The sequence below is a fragment of the Anabrus simplex genome, chromosome 6 (genome assembly GCF_040414725.1).
Source record: "Anabrus simplex isolate iqAnaSimp1 chromosome 6, ASM4041472v1, whole genome shotgun sequence".
NCBI classification, from domain to species: Eukaryota; Metazoa; Arthropoda; class Insecta; order Orthoptera; family Tettigoniidae; genus Anabrus; species Anabrus simplex.
Genome location: NC_090270.1, coordinates 258,471,565 through 258,489,160, shown reverse-complemented (window position 1 = coordinate 258,489,160; position 17,596 = coordinate 258,471,565). Strand labels below are relative to the sequence as shown.

The 17,596-nt window shown below is 36.9% G+C and overlaps 1 protein-coding gene across 2 annotated transcripts in view; it reads left to right on the top strand.

Annotated features, from left to right (window-relative positions):
- LOC136875964 (uncharacterized) overlaps positions 1–17,596 on the top strand; it is a 672,636-nt gene that overhangs the window by 259,383 nt on the left and 395,657 nt on the right. The gene's annotated exons all lie outside the window — the stretch shown is intronic.

The window sequence follows — 17,596 nt, the reverse complement described above, 5'->3', positions numbered from 1 at the left end:
TTAGATTAAAAGGGTATGAGAAACTTGAACGGTGCGTGAGATTTAAGCATGCCCTGTAATTACTTCTTTTAATAAATTACTACCATTACATACCTTCTTGTCTGTCTGTTATGTCTTATGATGAAATAAATAATCTCTACTTCTGCTAATATCACAACTGAACACAATCTCTCTTGTTGTTCCTAACGGGCCTTCAGCTCTGGTCTCATCCACGCTTCTAGCGCCACTGCGGCAAAAGTAGTCCCAACGTGATGTTCTCAAACGCAAGCCGAGCGAAGTGGGAAGGCTGAGAGGTATACTAGAGGGCGATTATATAGGTTAATACCTTATTTTGTTTTATGTTACATTGCTTGATATATATTAGAATCTAATAATATTATGTAATTTTACAATACCCAGTAGCCTGTTATCAAATGTGTGACAATGTAGCTCAAAAATCAATAAATATTCAAAAAATATTATTCACAAAATAACAAATATAAAAATAAGTAAATAATTCCATAAACAAAAGTATATCATTCATTTAGAGTATTAATGTAAAGTCCCATTTTACCAGAATATTTGCATATATCGACTTTTGAAAAAAGTAGAGAAAATTATCTTCCAATCTTACCTCATCCACCTTAAGTTTCTACAAGTTATATTCAAGTATCGTGTTTGTCTCTATTGGAAATAATATCGGCGAAAATTTGAAATGTTTCATGCATATGCTTCTAAGTAAAAATAAAAGAACACATTTCCTGAAAAATGATGTTTGCTGCAAATGTCGAGTTTTGAAAAAAACGCTCCTCAGTTGTGAAAAACACTGTAACTTACAGAATGGTAATAGTTCGAGAACAAGGGAGAATATTCTGTACATTATATTCTATGTGTTATGCTCTCTAGAACTTTCATGAAGGTAATCTTTCTTGTAATGTAACTTTCTGGAAACCTGGGTCAGGATATATGAGGCGTATAGTTTCAAACATGGCCAAGTCCGTTGAGCTGTTTTTTTTTTTCTCCTTGCTTTCTTTTTTTTTTTTCCTGAGGAGAAGCAAAAAACTTGTTAAGGATATTAATTCATATATATTCAGACACCTTATTCTTTACATTGCTTAGCAGAGGCTTCGAATTCATTACCATACAATTTGTACAGTTTAAATATATTACATGAATTGAAAAATGTATTTAAAATTTGGACTTGACCATGTTTGAAACTAACTGTGGGACTTGGCCAATTTTGAAACTTACCTAAGAGGACTTGGCCATCTTTGAAACTTAGATTAGAAAGTTTGGCCTAATATGATGAGAAAAGTCTTTTTCAATGTAGCAATCAGCAAAAGCAATTGAACTTTATTTTTTGTGTTTGCAGTAGCTAATAACCTGTAAGTTTTATGTTCAAAATTAACAGAATTATGATGAGTATAGGTCTTATGGCAACACAATAGTCCTAAAATCTAATAAAATGTGAAACAAAACATACAGTAAAGAAACTTGGTACCATACACATTTGGAATAATATTTTTACAGCACTGCAAAGAATGTAATTTTGTACACAGTAACAATTATTCTTAATGTGAATCCCCTGTAAATGCTCATACGAATGGATTATCGTATCAACCACCACCACATGACACTTGTCTTTCCAAATCCTCATGTCCAGCGTTGTTCTCTATCACACGTTTGTACCACTGTAACTTATTCAAATGTTTCCACTCATTGCCAGAATGTTTTGACAATAATTTGTTCATATCATCAACTTTTTCTTGTTTTACTTTAACTCCAATAGACAATTGTTTTGGAATGACATCCTCAAATGTTTTGTGCTTCTTTGTGATAGCTTTTTGTATTCCAGTATTAAAACGATAGAACATCTCTCCTTCCACAAGAATGTTTCTAGTTTTGTCACTACGACGCAGGTAGAATCTTTTACATTGCGATATCTTGAAATTCAGTGATGAAACTGCCTCCAGTACTTTCACTGAACCATGCATTTGAAATATACTATGGTACTCGTTTGTGTCAATAATGATTTCTTTTTTCCTCAGTTCCTGTTCAATATGCCCAAACACTCTGTCAGGTGGCAGATATGAATGAGCTACAACCGTAAATATAATTTCTATAAATTTCACAGGCGCAGGTGCATGGAACAGCCATTTAGAACACTCAGTGAGCAAAGTGACATTCTTATTTTGCCCTGCACAACCGTCTGCCATAAGCCTTATTGTGTCAATGCCTTGCATGTTAGTATTTTGAAGCTCCCTGAACAATGCAGAAGAAATTTCATTGGAAGATTTAGGTCTGTCGTTTTCACACCAGGTGTACACTGCAACTCTGTCACTTGACATTTTAGAACCTGAAGACCCCTTCACTATCGTAAAGTTATAGCAATAATGCTGTCTACTATAATAAGCTGCCTGGTCAGGCACTTTTGGTAGAACGAGATCTTTTTTGACAATTAAAAGATATTGTTATTATTCCTTCCTGTTCTTCTTTCAAAAGATCATAAAATTGTCTGTATCGTAACTTGTGTATTCCTTTCTCTATCATTAATTCATTTTTTTTTCTTTCTTTTTTTTTCATTCCTCTCTGTTTTTAGTTTCTCTGATAATTACAAACACTTAGAACATACATCTGTAGAGGGAGCCTTTAAGCTAATGTTGAAGTTCCTGTTGAAAACATTTCTGAAAAAAGACTGTTTCACTTTAAGATCACTCTGTACTTCTTGGTTATACATTCTCCCCATTTTTTAAATATTCAATTCACTGTTCAGATACATCCACTCGCTTTTACCACGGCAGTAATGTGACTCAACAACTTTGAATATCCTAATAAAGGTCTTTACTGCAGCAAACTTTTCTTCAAAAGCCTTAGATTGTCTATCTCCACCTTTGGTTTCAACAGGAACTCGAAGACCATCCATTTTGAACTATTAAAAACTCCTTCAACCCTGTGCTTAGTAATCCACAAAGTTGAGAAAAAAGTCTGTCGACACACGGGCAGGGAATTTCCGAACTTATTTGAAATACAATATTCAATGGTAATATTTTTCTGAGACCATGCATTATTTCTGCTTCGCTGTCTTTTGGGCATGCTTATGCGACAGTATTTTAGAATAAAAGCATCTTATTTAGCTTTAACAGGGTGTGCATAGTATGCACTATGAAAGTCTTCTATATCTTTCATTTTCAGTACCCTACACTTTTTTGTTCCTCTGTGAGTACAAGTTGGGTACTGTGGTAAAGACGTTGCGGAATATCTAAGGAAAAAGAAATCTAGATTAGGCCTATTTTCCAACTGTGTTCATCTTGACAAATATGATTAAAAATGATACAAGATTTAGTGAAAAGTCTTTTAAGATTATTATTTTAAACATTATGTTTGTGTGAAATTACCCAACATTGCAACCAATGTAGAGGCTAATTAACATTTAAATAGTGTATATTTTGCAAATATGTGGATTCATGTTATACTTATTCAATACCATTGCCCTTTGGAATCACCAAGCCTTAATTGAATCACCACTAATAACACGTTGTTGATTGTACTCGCCTCAGCTGTTTTTACCTTGTGCGCTTCCAGGTGGAAGGATCACGTTGCCGCTTTCTGGTATGCCGTTAATTTATTTCCTCCATTTTATTGCACAGCAAATATAAATACTATTAAAAATGACCAATTAATTATATATATTTATTATTTATAAAATGTTTATAAAAATACACGCAAACAAAACAACCACATGTGACTCGAACAAACTTCAAGCAGCCATATTACTGGAAGACACCACGTGACTGGATAGCGCAGGTTTATTGGCTTGTGCGGGTTAACAGGGACTTGGCCGACTTTGACATGAAACCTCACTCTTCGCTGTAATTTTAAATGTGATCTCGCCAGATTTAAACCCACTTTCGTTCTCGTTGTATTCATCTTGTAAAGAGGAATCCACGGAAGTCAAAACATCAGAACGTGCTAAAGATGGACTCGGTCATGTTTGAAACTAAACACCTCATATAAAAAGAGGCGATTTGACAGTGAAGTGAGTCAGTGAAGTCAGTTATTGAGAGTGACAGTTGTTGGAAGAGAGTTTTTGTTTAGTAGCGCGTGGCTGACATGCTGCGCCAGGCAGTCTCCATGTTGAATTGATCAGTGGTCATCTGTTTTATCTGCGTTGCAAAATGTAATCCCTGTGGTATTCGGTGTCGGTTGTCAACTGTTTAAAGATGGCGGCTTTGTTGATATCCTACAAGTGAAGTGTTTTTGTTTTGTGATACGGTGATTAAGGTTATGTGTGTATTAATTTGTGAATATGTAAATAAAAGTATCGTACCAACTGACAGCATCTCGTGTGCGTCTGTGTGGCTTCGTTATTCAGAATTAGTGGAGAAATGGTAAAATTACTAAAATTGGTTCGATAAGATGCTATTTGTTTTACGTCACTCCAACTCTCACGGGTCTTATTCGGTATAGGGATAGGATTGGGAAGGAAGCGACCGTAGCCTCGCCCATTTGGGACCAATTAATTTTATTTTAGATTTTACCACTAATTTCCGTAAAAAACTTTTAAATGACTTCAGTGTTGTGTATCAATGATATTTTTGTTTTCTGAGGAGGTCAGTGACCTCTAGTTATCCTTTGTTCCAAGAATGGAACAATGGTCCTGAGAGGAGTATGCTATATTTTATTCTCCGATGTTCCAAAAATGGAACAACGGCTCCGTGAGGGTACGCTTTTTATTAGGAAGAACTAGTCCTATATACTAAAACTCCTGAGAATGATTATTTCATTATTGCACAGGAGGTGTACAGAAACTCAAATGCTACAATTATTCCAAAAAAATCGAACCCAGATTCTCATGAAAATCTAAGAAACAATTTGCATGTAGGGTAGCACATTTTACTGGAAATTCACTAAACATTCAGCATGCAATGAAACATTACACACCAGGTGAGTTGGTCATGCGGTTAGGGGCGCGCAGCTGTGAGCTTGCGTCCGGGAGATAGTGTGTCCGAAACCCACTGTTGGCAGCCCTGAAAATGGTTTTTCCGTGGTTTCCCATTTTCACACCAGGCAAATGCTAGAGCTGTACAGCTGCTTTCTTCCCACTCCTAGCTCTTTCCTGTTCCATCATCACCATAAGACCTATCTGTGTTGGTGCAACGTAAAAGATTCTAAAAAAGAGAAAATTACACTTCACACATTTCATTGTTAAGTTCTTTTTGCAGTTCCCGCATCTTGATTGTTTATCTGACTTCGCAATAAAATGTCCATCATCAAATCAGATTTCACATGTCACTCTCTCATCAACTGGTTGAACTTGGTTTGTAACAGACCTTCCAAGCATGAAGCGTTGGCGGTACTTGACCAAATACGTTTGGGTGATCCTTCTTGTGAAACCAAGTATATCCAATGGTTCCTTCTTGTAGCTGTTCAACTGTAGAACAGCCAAGCGTTGTTTATATTTGCAATTAGGGAGAAAATCAGCAATTGCAAGTACCCTTTTTTCCCTGCAGATGTTGACCCTGTAGTTGGAAATATTCTCACTTAAATCTGCTACCCATAAACTGGTTGTGGATGTGAATGAAAATAACTGCCGTATAATCCCGAATAGCACCCACACTTTTTCCCCCAAAATATTGGTTCTAAATCCTTCATTCTTGTAAATATTTACTACATTTACTTGGAGTATTAAAATAGATTTTAATACGATTACCGTACTCATGTAAACATGTAAATGGGCATTCAGGTCTTACTGCGTTTTAGTTGCATTCTAGAAAACAAGATCGATTTTCTCAATACGGTTATAGTGGCATGTAAATGCAAAATCTAAGGTAATGAAATACGGTAACTCAAAGAATATGGCTAAATATGCGTTAAATATGAAAGCCGCTGCTCGATCGTCATTTGTTTCACAAGTGTTATGCTGGGTGCGCGAATAGCTGAACTTGCGGGATATCGTACTTCGCGAGAGTTGAGATTGTTGGTTACGGAAGTCTACCTCTCTCACATTCGAGTTGCATATCTGTCCCATGAAAGTGCTGTCTCAGTAGTAAGCGATGGATTCAAAACTGCGTCTGTGGTCATTTACTGTGCATGAGAAACTGAAAGTTGTAAGCGAAGCTGAAATATACGGAAATCGTGCCATTCGCAGAAAGTACGATATTGATGAATTGTGTAGTCGTGATTGGAAGAAGAAGGAAGGAAAACTTCTAAAATGTAATGGCGATCGCAAAGCGTTCTGCGGGCTGAGTGCAGTGTTTCCAAAATTTGAAGAATGACTCCACAAATTTGTGATAGAAAAACGTGAATTAGGATATGGTGTTTCTAGTGAAATGTGTCAGCTGAAAGCACTGGAGGTCTCAGAGGAACTCAATACACAGGGTTTTACTGCAATCCACGGATGGATCCAAAACTTTTATCGGAGATAGGGATTGTGCATTCGGAGATGTTCATCTATTTCACAACGTCTTGCTGGGGTGTATGAAGAACCCTTCAGCATCAATTATTCATTTGAGGAAACAAGATTTTTTTTTGCTGTCATAAATTGGGAATGCTGACCAGACAGCTGTCTATTTTGAAATGCCATTGGAAAATACAGTAGATATGGAGGTTCTGAAAGTGTAACCATCAGAACAGGTGGTAATAAAAAGCAACAATGAACGGTAATATTGTGCATATTAGCGGATGGAAAGGTTCTGAAAAGGAAAACACTTCCGCAAGTAAACTTGCCGTCCAGTGTTATTCTTAGAACATGAGTCTGGCTGGATGGACAGTGGGTTAGTTGAGGACTGGGTGAAGTGCGTTTGGCAACGTTGCCCGGGAGCTTTGTTACAAAAACGTTAGATGGTTGTGTTGGACAGTTACCGTGGACATACAGCTGATGCCGTAAAAGATATGATGAGGAAAGGAAAAACCGATCTTGCGATAATTTTCAGAGGATTCACTTCTATTCTACAGCCGTTGGATGTATGCGTGAACCGGCCTTTCAAAACTGCAATGAAACAATTGTACACCGAATGGATGTCTGATGGTGAACACACATTAACACCAACCGGATGAGTGAAGAAGCCTGAAGTGGGACTAATATGCAACTGGATCAAGAGTGCATGGGCACCCATTCCCAATGATCTAGTGTCCAAAAGCTTTAAGAAATGTGGAATTTCAGATTCAGTGGACGGCAGTGAGGACGACTGTTTGTGGAAAGATGCCAGCTACAAAAGTTCCTATGGTGAAACTTCAGATGACAACGGTGAATTGCGAATGATTCGAGTATTAGACCAATTTTATTTACAATTTTTGTGATGTTTTTATTAATTGTAAGCTGTTTGAATTTATATTTTTAGTATATTTGAAGAAAATTAAATAGGTATTGTAAGTTATTTTGATGTTTTATTTGTTTCCGTAATTTGCCGTCTTCAGTGCCGGGTGCTATTCAGGATTATATGGTATTCAATGAGAATAGGTCTTTTTCAGAAGCTTGACTCCATCTTTTTGCTTTCCCAAAGGAATTAGCACCAGCATGGCCGGGTGCAACAGTGACAACATTGTCATTGTTATCTTACGATTGTTTCTCCTGAATCAAGACTTGTTACTTGGTCATAGCTACCACATGGTTTCTTTGCTGTTGTTTTTTCACCCAGAAGTGGTGCGTTCTCAGTCCTATTGCAACGAACTGTGCCTGTTCCATTGTAGCCAGTGCTCTTTAACTCCACAAGCAGGGGGATTGTAGTAAAAAAAACTATTTAAAAAATTGTAGCTTTTATAATTCGAAAGCACTTTCACAAGACCCATTACCATCAAACCTCCAACTCTGACGTTTGGATTGGTCATCCTGGTACTTGCACCTTGATTTAGTACACTCTGTACTAAGTACCAAGCCTCGAACCAAGACACCAGGCCTTAAATCCCAACCCTATTGGTTTGCCATCTAAACGCTGCTTCATCCAGTGTCTTCCATAATACAGTATCGTGACTTCATCACCTGAAAAATTGATGTCTCCATGGTTTTTCATAGTACTCATAGTAATGTATCCTGTTATTGCTGGGATATCCTAAAGCAGAGCTTTAGGTCCAGCTTTCTTAGCACGATGTGTATGATAACTTAAACTGAAGCTGTAAAATCGTTAAGAATATTGTTGGACATTCCACTCTGACATTACTTCATCATGTGATCTGTCGTGAACGACGGCTCACGACGCGCCTTCCGCATATTAACGAGAGAGCGAACGGGTTCAAATGGGATTCGAATCTGCGACCTCCAGGGTAGAAAGCCTGTGATTTAAAAAGTAACAGGCATATGAATGCATGAAGGGAAATTATAGGAGAGTTTGTGTAAGTTCATAACTCATAATTCATAAGTGATAATAATAATAATAAGAGAAATAACAGAATATTTCAAAGAAGGATTTAGAACATTCAATGTTGCTTTGGGAGCTCGTAAGCCAAGGGCTTTGTGTCTCAATATTGTGAAACATTGTGTAAGTGAATACGCACTTCTTTTGGGTTGGAAATATACAGAGTCACGTGTAAAGTGCATAGAAACAGTTTCCAAAGTGTTCTGGAACAATGTGTGTAATGCAACGTGACTGGGTGGTTCCATGTGAAAGAACCAATCAGAGAACAGTGGAGTTGTGACGTGAACTAGTGACTTATGGTTGTGGTACATGAATCAGGAGGATTATTCGAGAAAGAATAGATGAAACTATACAACTGGGTAACTTGTAAACAACAGGGCTTTTTGACTTTCATCCCTTGAAGGAGGCTTTTGGACTGTGAGACCTCAAAGGAGGCTTTTCGACGATAGGCAATATCGCACAGAGAAGTGAATAATCAATTAGGGAAAACTGATGGAGAGCTGGTAGACTTGGCATTCAGTCTCAGTACGCAGTAAAGTGATAGTAAGATAGAGGGATATCAGACTCCCGAACTGGGTGTGAATTGGTTGGTAAACAATCACAAGGGTTTTCCACACCGATTATCAAAGTAGGTGTTGGGATACAAGCTTATAGACTAGCAGCTCAATTTTAATTGGGGGAAGTCACATCGCCGTGAAGAGTAACGAGTTCCAGGGATATCTACGCAGAAGAGGAGAAGGCAAGAAGAGAAGAGTGAAGACGTCAGCTGTACAAGAATCAGCTATACTCCGTAGTTAAGTATTCAACCAGTAAATATATGTATTATATGTATTTTTGTGTGTACTAGGAAAAAGACTTGAAGACTTTCTCAGAGATCTGAAGTTGAGAAGGGATTGAGAGTAATTGGTGTCAGAGATTTTATGTTGTATGTATTATTGTATATATTGATGTGTGAATATTCTCGATGTTAGAATATAATTAGTGTTTAAACTTTGCCAATCTGACTATACGCTCCCAGAACTCCGAACCCAAGTCCTCAGCCTGTTGTACATCCCTTAGGGTCACGACAGATCTGAGTCTCATATGTTTTAAGACTACTCAAATATGTATCAAAATATCATATCAGTGTCCCACTCCAGTCTCCCGGGTGTGTTTAACAAGCCTCCTCCACTCCTTTCTGTCCTTGGACTTTTCCTGCTCCATTACTTCTGCCACATCCAATCCAGCCTCTCTAATGTCCTTCCGAATCCGATCCATCCACCTTGTTCTTGGTCTTCTAACTGGTCTCCTTCACTTAACTTTTCTTTCTAATTCCCTTCTTGTTACCCGTTTCTCTCCCATTCCTTTTACATGTCCGAACCATCTCAGTCTTGCTTTCTGTATGTTCTGTACTAACAGTTCTACATTTAGCTTTCCTCTGATTTTAATATTTTGAATACCGAGTTTGATAGCTGCAGTCGCTTAAGTGCGGCCAGTATCCAGTATTCGGGAGATAGTAGGTTCGAACCCCACTGTTGGCAGCCCTGAAGATGGCTTTCCGTGGTTTCCTTAATTAAGGCCACGGCCACTTCCAAGTCCTAGCCCTTTCCTGTCCCATTGTCGCCGTAAGACCTATCTGTGTTGGTGCGATGTAAAGCCAATAGCAAAAAAAAAAAAAAAAAAAAAAAATTCTATCTCTTGTCTTTTTAACCGATGTTCTTAAAAATTTCATTTCTGCTGCTTGGATCTTATTACCATGTCTCTTATTAGTTACCAGTGTTTCTAGTCCTATGTTACAATTGGTATGAAATACTGTTTATATAATGTTAATTTCATTCTCTTGGGTATTTTGTCATCCCATAAAAGCTCTCTGACTTGATGATAAAATGTTGTACCTTTACTTAGTCCTTTATTAATTTCAGGGTTGATTTCATTACTTCCATCAATAATGCTACCTTGATATGTAAACTGTACTACATTCTCTAACTGTTCTCCGTCTATGTTTACTTGGCTTCTCTTTTTCTCTTTTCCACAGTTCATGACTACAGTTTTTTTTTTTTTCTCTAATTACCATTCCAAACTTTCAGATTTTCATTCCGCATGTCCAGTTGTCTTTGTACTTTTCTCCCGTTCTCCAAATCACCACATCATCTGCAAATACCAAAGCATTCACTTCATCACTACTGATACTCTGTTTTACACGTTTTATAATTTCATCCATCTGTATAATAAACAATAAAAGTGACAGTGCACTTTCTTGCTTCAGACCTTTTTTTTTGTAAAATGTTTCACAGTCACCACTCCCACTTTTAATCTCATGATACAACATTTTTATCTTGTTGATTAATGTTTTTGGTACATTCCTCTTCAGTAGGCATTCCCATACATGTTTTCTCTTGACTGTATCATAAGCTTTTTGCAAATCCAAAAATACGAAGATGATTTCCTTATTCCTTTCTAGATGATTTCCATTATTGTTCGCACCGTAAGTATCAAGTCTATTGTTGATCTATTCGTTCTAAAGCCATATTGTTCTCCCTCTGTGTTTCTATTATATCCCTCGTCTTTTGTCTATGACTTTCTCCATTATTTTTAGACCATGTGATAATAGGGTTATACCTCTATTTTCACATTTCTTCCTATTTCCTTTTTTGAACAATGGTACAATGTTTCCTTGTTGCCAAACAGGTATCCTTTCATGGCATTGAAGGCTCTGTATAGCCACTGTAGTCCAATGCTTCCTGCTGCCTTAATCATATCAGCATTGAGTTAGTCTTTTCCACTTGCTTTACCTTTGGTCATTGCTTCCTCTGCCCTTTCTAGTTCCAGCCATGTTATCAGTCTCTCTTTTTTTTCATCTATTATTTCCATTTTTTATCTCCTTCCTCTGAGCAGTCGTTCTCATCATAAAGTTTTTCAAAATACTTTGCCATCACCTTCCGAAGACCCTTTTCCTCATGTACTATGGATGCATCTTCTCTCTCTAATGTTTTGATTTTTTCTTGATGTATTCTTTTCGATTTTGTTACTCTGTATAATCGTTTCTGATTTCCTCGACTATCTTTCTCAATTTTGCTGGTAAACTCTCCCCAATATTTCTTTTTTGTTTTACATGTGTAGTTTTTCCTTTCATTATGGAGTTCAGATGTCTGACTCATTGGCTGAATTGTCAGGGTTGAGGCCTTCCGTTCAGAGGGTCCTGGGTTCGACTCCGGGCTGGGTCGAGGATTTTAATTGCCTCTGATTAATTCTTCTGGCCTGGTGACTGGGTGTTTTTGTTTGTCCCAACACTTTCCTCTTCATATTCACACAACACACTGCACTACCAACCACCACTGAAACATGCAGTAGTCATTACATCCCTCCGTATAGGGTTGGCATCAGGAAGGGTATCTGGCCGTAAAACGGCCAAATCGACATGCGCGACACAGTTCACACCCGCGACCCCACAGGTGTGGGGAAAAGCGGTAGAAAAAGAAGAAGAGTGGAGTTCAGATAATGAATTCGTGTTCGTTAAAAAATGAACCCGCCCATGAAATACAGTAGTCAGTGTTAGTCCCTACATTTAATTATTTATTACTGTTGTCTTAGTGGGAAGTCTGTTCTAGTTCCTTTTGTTAATTGTTGTGTGTAGTTTAATAAAAGTCTTCCCGATTTATTCTTCGTTTTTCTAGATTGACAGCTTCAGTAGTCTAAAGATGCATACTGTTCGTCAGGAGTGTAATACTGTTCATCAACAGTAGTGGACAAGGAAACACAGATCATATCTCTGTATCATTTTTACATGCCATGCAACATAACACCAAATCAAAAGGGCACTTTTCTCATAATAAAAACTGCGGGACCCAAGAAAATACTTTGCACTGTTAATGTTGGCTGTGACCGCCAACAGCTAACAGGTTGCCAGCTTTCACAATTTTTAAAGAAAAGAGACTGATGGGGTATATTCTCCCAAATGGTACAGTTAGGGTCCAACTAAGAGCATGGATCACATCTGAATAAATGAGTAGTTGTTTGGAATACCGGTATTTGGCCAGGAGAGTTGTTGAAGAAGAAGTCGTTGGTATTGGACAGCTTTCCGGAGCATTTGATAAGATCAAAAAAAGAGAAATAGATAGACTGTGAATCGTTCTTACCACGATCCTAGGAGGCCATAACCAGGCTGGATGGCTTAGGCGGTTGAGACGCTGGCCTTCTGACCCCAACATTGCAAGTTTGATCCTGGCTCAGTCCGGTGGTATTTGAAGGTGCTTAGATACTTACGCGTCATGTCAGTAAATTTATGGGCACATTAAAGAACTCCTGCAGGACTAAATTACAATACCTTGGTGTCTCCGTAAACTGTGAAACTGAGATACTGCCCCCTTTATTCCTGGTTGGCTCAGCCGGAGAGCGAGAGTCCCATACGTGGACCGTTCGCCGTCAGGCTTTGCTTATTATAAAAGGGCAGGTAAGACTTACGGACTGACGACAGTTGAAAAAAAAAACCATCAAAACAATAGTTTGACATTTAGTACAACTAGCACTTCATGTAACACAAAATAACAAAATTTAACAAATTAATCTTGATGATTGTGATTCAGATTCTTCTCCAAAAGTTGTCTGATTCATTACACCTTCATTCTCCAACCATACCAAAGCTTGCATTTTACTGTAATAGAAGATAAATAACCATTAGCCCACATCTGGCTTGAAGAAAATTGAACATTATTGTAGGAGAACCTCCTCCTAAACACTGGTCGGATTATCGGCAAAAAAACAAAACAAAAAACAAAACAAAAACAAAAACCAGTGAGTTACTCCAGGTTTCATGAACTATCCTAGGCTATCGCAATAGCGTCCACCTTTACACACAAAATAATTAAAATATTTAATTTAAGGAAAAAATTAATTAATAATGGCATCATTAAACTTCACAAATAATATCATAAATATTACATCATTATCTTTCTTATTCGTAGATAAATTCCATCAATATTACTTCACCTTTATGGTGTGAATTCAACTGAACTATACTCTTGAAAATATTTCCATTACATAATTTTACTGAATCATGTCTTTTCAAGACCTTACCAAAATTAGTTACATTCACAAGAATTATTATTTCCACGAAAATCTTTTAAATTGCTTTGAATAATACATAACATTAATTAATTCATGTTACTCAACGCCTTGAAAATGAATTTTACAATATTTAAAATTTTTTGCTCATACGATTTTGAAATAACACGCACTTATTCATTTTTGGCTGGTACCTTAACATCAACTTTACGTAAAATTCAAATAAACTTTACTCAAGGTGTTAATCATCTCAAAATTAGTCATCACAAACAACACTTTAATAATCTGGGACCAACATGATGAACACGTGGCCAGATCAGAACCACATTTCAATAAATCACAGAAAAATATTACTACCTACTGCACTCATTCCACAATCACACAAATAATACACGATTATTATTTACATATTTTACAATTGGATTTTGGAATTTGAATAGTAAGTTTTAGATTTTTATTCTCCTATCCATGAAATATTCAGATGACGGTATCGGATAAATAGTAACACACGACACTCATAGAAATTTGATTAAATCTGGGCAATCACTTGTAAAGAAAATCACAGTTATCACAACGTTGATCGAGAAAATCAGCAATTCAATATTCAGAAGAATTGGTCGACTATCAACACGCTCATAAATATTGGTTAAACATTAATATCATCGGACGTGTGGTTAATGAGTCGCGATAAATTATTATTACTCCTAAATCTCATCCACATTATTTAACACGTGCTCCAAAATTCGCAGAAGACATAGTTCTCTAGACACATACTTTCCCAAATAAAATTACACAATTAATCCCTCAGGATCCACCGTATTCCAGGCTCATAATCCACTAATAGAGCACACATCAAACATAATAATAGCAAATAACTTTTACCACTCATGATCATTAAATTTTAGTTTAACCCGACCTTCAACTTTATTATTATTATTATTATTATTATTATTATTATTATTATTATTATTATTATTATTATTATTATTATTATTATTATTATTATTGCTGACTATTAACTTCACCAAAAATCTGAATTCGACACTGAGTCTGATGACACTACCTTGCATTAATCCAATGAAATGCGTAAGGTGAAATATACTCTGAAATTCAACATGTCAAATGTGATGTAATTTTGTCCTACACAAGTTCACACATTTGAAATTAATATCACATAAAATTATCCTTTATCGTAGAGGTCTATGATTTTTAAATAGCATCCTAATCCTTCGGAGGGACATTTAGAACAATATCAGAAGACCCTCGCTGACTAACTGCGCTAATAGAGTCCAACAAATAATTCACTCACAATGTAACAACACTACCATTACCCATAGGAAAGAAAAGAAGAATGGAAATATTGTCAAAAACTCTAATCTAACAGAAATACTACCATCAATGAATAAGCTAGTACTATTTCTACGGAGATGAACAGGAAGATTATTATAAAAAGGTACTAAATTTCTGATGAAATTGGATCTTGCCGTCGATGAATGAAACTGCTCGCATGGTGATCTGCTTAGGTGGCAATCTGTGTCCAGTCGTTATCTCTCCCATGTCAGACTGCCTACGTTTTAACACTGCATGTTGGCAACAAAGTCCATTTCCAGATCCTCGTAGATCGCTCTTTCAGAAGATGGGTGAGACATCCTGGTGAGGAGAATTGAGTACATAAAGGCCCTTTTCTTTCTTGTACTGATGAGAGCTGAAACTGACACAAAAGTTTTAGAATGTGACCACATACACGACCACGTTGAAATTATCATAGAATAGTATGTAACTTGTCTTCGAAAATCTCCTGCACTCGAATGTTACAATAGGAAGGGGGCGTTTATTCCAAACGCACAGGTATTTATGCATTTACATTGGGAGGTGTGTGTGTCCTTATATTGCGTCGTAATTGGACATCGTACCTTCACCTGATAGGTTCTCATAGTTCAAGAGAGTACTATATTGAGAACATTCGCCACGCACTATCAATTGGAGCGGCCTTGAGAAATTCCAAGTAGGTCACATGACTACAGCTGGCCGGTCGATTGAAAAATCAATACACTGTCCGCCCTACCTGTTCAAACGGTTTTCTGCACTAAAACACGACTGAGTTGAAATAAACTTGTAACATATCACCCTTAATGAAAGAATGATCCCTGTGCCACATACAATAAAATATTAATTTTAGGCCAAATTTGAAGGGGACAATACAAAGCCAATAACGTTATTAGGAGGAGATACTGTGACCTTCCATTGAAGTAATTTGCTCGTAGATTGTGTGTGCAGTAGCTTTGCTTTATTAAACAATTGTAGTAAGGAGCTTCAAGAAGACTGGATTTTCCAATGTGCTTTGTGGCGACGAGGATGAAGACTATAGTACAGTAGTAGCTGATGACCTTGAAAAGATGGTAATACAGGAAAAAAATAATATTTTATACCGGGCTGTAGACTTTCTTCAGTTAAATAATTAATCTGGTATTCATTCAGATTTTTTAAATGCCTTCTGAAAAAGAATTGTTGTTGTTGTGCTAAAATTAGTTTGAAATAAGGTGGGAGGAAATACACAAGTAAATATGGTATGTAAGTGGTGGTTGGTTTAGTATGACAGTGATACTCCATTATTTGTGTGCGTTATATGGGGTAGGGGACATAACAGTATGGCATCATCATGTAATAGAAAGTAGTAGAAAGTAATAGAACTCTAAGAAGCTTATGTATTTTTAGTTTCTGCAGACCTTATGTATTTTTATTCTTTTATATAATGATTGGGTATTGAAACAGGAACGCCCGTACTTTAGCTTAGTGGAGAGCATGGATTGACGCCAAGGCGTGTACAGTTCATGCTCAGAGAGTATAAGAGAGAAGGGTAGTGCAATGAGGCCATTTTTAAAGTGGAACTTGCAGTTTATTCAAGAAAACATAGAAATTATATTTCCTTTTACGGATGAATGGTTTGAATATCCTCAAAGATGTGGAGAAGATGTCGTCCCACGGCGGTTGTCAACCCTCGATGTTGAAGGAGACTCAAACCTGTTGCGGTCACCTGGTGATAGTGCAGCGTGGAATAGTTGATTAGCTTTGAATTCCACTAAAGTCCCATGAACCAGGGAGTAGAGAAATGTAAGATGTTCGCACAGAATGTCAATAGAATCTGATACAACACTTCTCTACCGCACTGCACTGCTCTGCAAGTTGTGGCGAGACACTGTTTACTAGCCGAACAAGTTCCACTGTAAATGGTGTTGGATGCACATTACTTTTGGAAGAAAAAAATTGAATTTAAAATCACAGTTCTGTGAAAATAATAGGAATTAATACTGTTCATGAAATAGTCACTGGCGAACTCGAAGTGATAGGCAATGAAAAATAATTTGGAACTTTCTGAGATTCAAATGTATACAACTTCACTTAATCTCAGTGCGAAGAAGAAAAATAAACTGAGTCCTACGGACACAGTCTTTCTTACTGTCTGTAATGAGTACGGAGAAGCAAATGCAATGATCTAGCACACACACACGTGGAAATATACTAAAGTTTCTATGAAGACAGTAAAGAAACAGTTTGTGACTTTTAATACGCAGTCTCGCGAAAAAGAACAAAGTTCCATTACGACACAGTCTTAATCAAAAGATCACATAGTTTCTCAGAAATAAATTCTCCACTGAGGCACACTTTTACAAGTAGCCTAACACAACTTCTCGGCAATAAATGTAGACACAGTCTTTCAAGAGGGGAATTAACATAGTCTCTTGAAAAGAAGTAAAGGCACAGTATTTCACGAAGCGAATCAATGGTCTTTGAAAAGAAATGCCGGCACAGTCTTATGAAAGAAATGTTAACACAGTTCCATGAAGTGAATTAACACAGTCTTTTGAAAATAAAGGCTGGCACAGTCTTATGAAAAGAAATGTCGACACTATTTTTCACGAAGTGATTTGACACAGTCTTTGAAAAGAAAGGTTGGCACTGTTCTTCATGACAAAAATTAACTCTGTCCTTTAAGAAAAAATGTACTTTCACTACGGCACATTTTCACAAAATAACTCGACACGGTCTCTTGAAGAGAAAACATTGTTTCACTAAAGCACAGTCTTTACGCCCTAAGTCCTGTAAGCATAGTTTCAGAAATATCTAGCGATCACTGTATAATCTCTGCAATACAAAATTCACAAGACGAAAATAATGTTAATCAGCTCGACAGTTCGATATTATAAGTGAACAAGTTTTCCGCTTGC